At 36.1% G+C, this 6055-nt stretch overlaps 1 non-coding gene across 1 annotated transcript; it reads left to right on the top strand.

Annotated features, from left to right (window-relative positions):
- The first annotated feature begins 5741 nt into the window (after positions 1-5741).
- On the top strand, positions 5742-5848 carry LOC128040874 (small nucleolar RNA R71). The gene has a single exon (XR_008195680.1). It is a non-coding gene; the product is annotated as a small nucleolar RNA R71 (small nucleolar RNA).
- The last annotated feature ends 207 nt before the right edge of the window (positions 5849-6055 follow it).

Here is a 6055-nt window from a genome sequence, read left to right as displayed (position 1 = left end):
AAGGGATGCATTATCCTCAATGCATGAAATGACAAAGTAAAATTAATAAAAGCTACATGAATGCATGAAACAGATAAAAACTAAAATGAAGGATCATGAAAATATAAAAATCAAAGCTTGGAGGGGAAATAAATTACTTCACTTGGGTTGGGTGGATTTCTTTGCAGCTCTCTTGTAACGTTGCGGCCTGTCTTGGTCATCACTGTCAGCTTGAACGGTTTTACCAGCAACCTTCTTAAATCTTTTTCTCTTAAGCTAGTTGATGGGCACCTCTTCCTCATCATCATTGGAACTGGACTTTGAGATTTCATCAATTAGTTTATGAACCACACGTTCCTGGGCAGTCATAGAGGCCATGGATTGTGGTGCAGGTGCAGTTGTCTGAGTGGTACCCCTTCCATCATCATCAGATTCAATGTGGACAGATTCTATCCTGGCTTCATCTTGCTTTGGGTCTTGGTTGTGCGTGAGGGCAGTAGTAGGTTTTTCATCTTTTGCTTTAGGATTCAATAGTAGTTCCTTAGGAAAAAAGGAAATTGTGACATTGGGCGCGAGAAATTTTTTTGCTGGGATTTACGAATAGAAATATCACATTGGCAGACATATCCTCAAAAGATGGCTATTTCCTCTTGAGCTTTGCCAAAGTTAGTGACAAACATTTTCTGATGTTTTTTCAACACACAAAACTGTAGTGTAAAACCTTCTACAACTTTAATCATTCACTGCTCAAACTTAGTGTGAGAAGTCGAGAGGGCAGCAGAAGCAGTCTTAAGGGGAGAAGAAATTGTGATGTGTGCAATAAGATTGGCCTCAATCATATTCTGACAAGGCAAAACAATTAACATTTAACGGGAAAAGGAAATGAAATTAGCGCAAATTGGGAGGACTAAAATAATTTAGGCTAATGGCTCCAACCTGTACTTATTCTGGCCCAAAGGAAAACTTGTAACAAGAAGGAAAAAATCAATGAGTTTAGTGAATAAAAAATAAAAAAATTAAATTAAATGAAGAAAATTTTAAATGCATGAGAGAAATTTTAATTATTACGAAGAGAAATGAAATTTTTGTTACGCATTATAAGAGCTCCAAAATAGTGTTTCAGGCATTGACCATTACCTTTGAAAGTGGATCCTATTTTTCCATATTTAACGTCGATAACTTCATGAGGATATATACGCTTGACTTTGAATGGTCTAGGCCATCGTGACTTTAAGTTGCCAGGAAATAGTTTAAGTCTGGAATTGAAAAGCAAGACTTGTTGTCCAGGTACAATTTGCCATGGTGAAATTTTCATGTCATGCCAATGTTTTGTCTTTTCTTTGTACAATCTCGCATTGTCATAAGCTTGAGCTCAAAATTCATCCATCTCATTAAGCTCTAGTAGGCGATGAGTTGTAGCAGCACCCCAGTCCATGTTTAGTTCTTGATTGCCCAAAATGCTTTGTGTTCTAGCTCAACTAGCAAATGACATGGCTTACCATAGACAAGCTTGAAAGGTGACATTCCTAACGGTGTCTTGAAAGCTGTACGATAAGCCAGCAAGGCTTCATCTAACTTTACTGACCAATCCTTGTAGTTGGGATTGAAAAATTTCTCCAGAATCTGCTTGGTTTCTCTGTTGGAAATTCCAACTTGTTCATTTGTTAGAGGGTGATATGCTGTGGTAATTTTATGTTTAACCCCATATTTGTTCAGAGCATTAGCAACTAATCTGCAATTAAAATGTGATCCTTCATCACTAATTAAAGCATGAAGGGTACCAAACCTGGTAAAAATATTTGTATGCTGGAATCTCAGAACTGTTTTGGCATCATTTGTAGGTAAAGCCACAGTTTGAACCAATTTGGAGACATAATCTACAGTGAAAAGAATATGAATTTTTCTCCAGGATGGTGAAAATGGACCCATGAAATCAATTCCCCAAACATCAAATAATTCCACCTCTAAAATATTTTGCAGTGGCATCTCGTGTCTTCTTGATAAGTTACCAGTTCTTTGACAGCGATCACAGTTTTTACAGAACTTATTAGTATCTTTAAAAATGGTAGGCCAATCAAAACAGATTGGAGAACATTTGCAGCAGTTCTCACGTTTCCAAAATGTCCACCATAAGATGCAGAATGACAATGATGCAAGATACTTTGAAATTCATCATCTGGAATACATCTTCGAATTACTTGATCTGCACACCAGTTGAATAGAAATGGCTCATCCCAATAATATTACTTGACATCATGAAGGAATTTCCTTTGTCCTTGATGATTGAGTGTATATGGTAGCAACCCACTAGCTAGAAAGTTAACAATATCACATACCATGGCAATGTAATAGCCAAAAATACCATAGCTAGAAAGTTAACAATACCAGCATACCATGGCAATCCAGTCGTTACAAGTGATTAGCCACTTGATTTTCAATGTCTTTCCTATCTTTGATTTTCAAATCAAATTCACGCAGCAGCAATATCCATCTAATGAGTCTATGTTTGGCCCCTTTACCCGTCACCAAGTATTTGATGGCAGAACAGCCTGTATAAACTATGACTTTCGTGCCCACTAAATAAGCTCTGAATTTTCCAAAGACAAACACCATTGTTAACAATTCTTTCTTCGTGGTGGTGTAATTTAATTATGAATCTTTCAGCGTGTGACTGACATAATATATAGTATGAAACATCTTGGCTTTCCTTTGCCCTAACACTACTCCGACAGTAAAGTCACTTGCATCACACATTAGTTTAAATGGTAGAGTCTAGTCTGGTGCAGTGACTATAACTACTATAATTAATCATTCCTTTAACTCTTCGAATGCCTTTGAGCATAAATCATCAAAATAAAATGGTCTGTTTTGCTCCAACAATTGACATAGAGGCTTTGATATCTTAGAAAAATCCTTAATGAAACGATAGTAAAATCCAGCATGCCCGATGAAGCTTCTAATTCTTTTCACTGAAGTGGGTGGTGGTAACATTTCAATGACTTCTATTTTTTCTTTGTCGATGGCAATTGCTTCCTGTAAAATTGTGGTCGAAAACAATGCCTTTACAAACCATGAAGTGGCATTTTTCTCAATTCAACACTAAATTTGTTTCTTGACATTGGCAAAGTACTGACTTCAAATTCTTTAAGCAATCTTCAAAAGTGTCGCCAAACACCAAAAAATCATCCATGAATATTTCAAGGAATTTCTCCACCATGTCGGAAAATATTGCATTCATGCAACATTGGAATGTTGTCTGGGCATTACATAACCCAAATGACATTCTTCTGAAAATAAATGTTCCATAATGACAGGTGAATGTAGTTTTTTCTTGATCAGTGAGAGATTTGACAATTTGGTTGTGCCTTGAGTAGCCATCTAAAAAACAGTAGAAGGCTTTCCCTGCTAGTCTGTCCAGTATTTGATCTATAAAAGGCAAATGGAAATGGTCCTTCTTCGTTGCTTTGTTGAGCTTTCAATAATCCATACAAACTCTCCAACTTATGACAGTATGAGTGGGAATGAGTTCGTTGTTATCATTGATGACTACTGTGACTCCTTCTTTCTTGGGTACACACTAAACATGGCTTACCCAAGAGCTATAAGAAATTGGGTATATAATCTCGGCATTCAACCATTTGATAATCTCCTTTTTAACTACTTCCTTCATGATAGGGTTCAGACTCATTTGTTATTCAATAGATTTTCCATGGCCATTTTTAAGTATTATTTTGTACATATAGATTGCTGGGCTAATTCCTTTGATATCCATAATTGGCCATTCTAAAGCTTTTTTGGATTTCTTTAAAACCTCCAGTAATTGCATCGCCTAGTCTGTAGTAAGCTCGGTAAAAATAACTACAGGCAGTGTATCGTTTTCTCCTAAATAAGCATACTTGAAATACACTGGTAATGGCTTCAAATTCAGCACTGATAGATCTTCTATTGATAAGAGAGGAGGGTTGAAAAAGAAACTTGATAAATCTAATGATTCAAAGCTCCTGCATCCATTTTCAAATTGCTGAGTTTCCATCAGTTCTTTAGTCTAATCTGTTTTATTTAATTTGACAGAGTCTGCATCAGAATTATTGTGCATATGTCTTGCAAATTCTTCCTAAATTACAATGTCAACAAATTCTACAACATGACATTCTTCATCTAGGTCTACACACTTTAAATCATCAAACACATTAAAAGTCAACTGTTGATCATTAATTCTCATGGTTAACTCACCTTTCTATACATCGATCAATTTTCTACCAGTTACTAAGAAATGTCGTCTAAGTTTTATAGGTACCTCTTTATCTACTTCACATTCCAAAATAATAAAATTTGTTGGAAAGATGAACTTGTCAACTCTTACCAGTACATCTTCAATTTTACCTTCTAGATGGATATATGATCTATCAGCTAGTTGTAGTGTAACTGCAGTAGGTCTTGTCTTCCCTATCCCAAGTTTCCTAAAAGCAAACATAGGCATTAGATTGATACTTACACCTAAATCGCATAATTCCTTGCCTACATAATGGTTTCCAATCGAACAAGGTATAGTGAAACTTCCTAGATCTTTTAATTTTGGTGGTAGTTTATTCTTCAGCATTGCTGTGCACCCTTTAGTAAGTGCAACAATTTTGAACTCTCCTAACCTTCTCTTCTTGGATAGGATATCTTTCATGAATTTCACATAGTTAGGCATTTTTTCTAATGCTTCCACCAAAGGTATATTGATGTGTAATTGCTTCAAGACCTTAAAAAATTTCTTGAATTGAGCATCCTTTTTCGAATTTTGCAAACACTGGGAAAAAGGTGGAAGCGGCTTTCTATGGTATTTGTATTGGCTCAAAAAGATGAATTTTCTTCTGTATGCTTTTGTCTACTCTTATCTTTTGTAGTTTGTTCCACTTTTGGTTCAAAAGTTGTGCTTCCAGGAACTTCTGAACTTTCTTCCTCAGACAAGACTCTTAGTAGTTGAGTGCCACTCTAGAGTGTTATGGCTTTACATTGTTCTTTTCCTTGAGATCTAGAACTTTCTGCGTCACTAAGCAATGCTCCTTAATGTTTAGAGTTTAATGCAGTGGCAATTTGTCCCACTTGATTCTCTAGAGCTCTTAAGGAAGCTGTCCGGCTCTGAATAATTGCATCATTCTTAGCCATATACTCTTTTACTAAAGCTTCCATAGCTGATGCTGAAGATGACAAACTTTGTTGCACATTTTCCGCGACATTGGTTGACTGTGTCCAAGTGGTAACCAGCCGCATTCTATCTATTAACAGTGCCATCATTTCCCATTCCCTCATTATTCCAGCTGAAACTTCGATGTTGCTTCCACTCTGGATTGTAGGTGTTGGAGTAGGATTATTGTTGCTACGATTAAAATTTCCCATGTAAGACACAGAGGCTGGATTGGATGGGCATTAATAAAAAAACATGATCTTTTTCATAGTATACACATGCTAGTTCTGCAACCTTCATCTCCTGCATTGTAGAGAGTCTTTTTAGAGTTTTAATCATATTCATTAAAGATGATACCTAAGTTATTAATGATGTAATCGCGTTAAGTTCCATTGCTCCTGCAACTCTTCTACCATTACCAACTCTGGTAGTGGTATACTGATAATCATTATTTTCTATTCTTTTCAGAATTTCATTTGCTTCATTGTAGGATTTGTCGAGCAATGTCCCATTAGCAGATGCGTCTACCACCATTCGCGTATGAGCATTTAATCCATTGTAGAACATTTTTATTTGTGTCCAATACTGAAAACCATGCATTGGGAATTTTCTAATTAATTCCTTGAAACGCTCCCATGCTTCGTATAATGTCTCATCTTCAGATTGCCTGAATGATGTAATGTCATTTCTTAGCTTGGTATTCATGTTGTGAGATTTGTACCTAAGCAAAAATCTCTGATACAGTTCATTCCAATATGCCACTATACCTGATGGTAATGCATTCAACCATGATCTAGCACGATCTTGTAATGAATAAGAGAATAATTTTAAACTAAGGGCATTTTCAGGAACACTCTACTGCCTGAATGTGTCACAGAATTCAAGAAAAACTCTAAAGTGCAA

Source organism: Gossypium raimondii, chromosome 4 (genome assembly GCF_025698545.1).
Source record: "Gossypium raimondii isolate GPD5lz chromosome 4, ASM2569854v1, whole genome shotgun sequence".
Classification (NCBI taxonomy): Eukaryota; Viridiplantae; Streptophyta; class Magnoliopsida; order Malvales; family Malvaceae; genus Gossypium; species Gossypium raimondii.
This window is presented reverse-complemented; position numbering and strand designations above follow the sequence as displayed.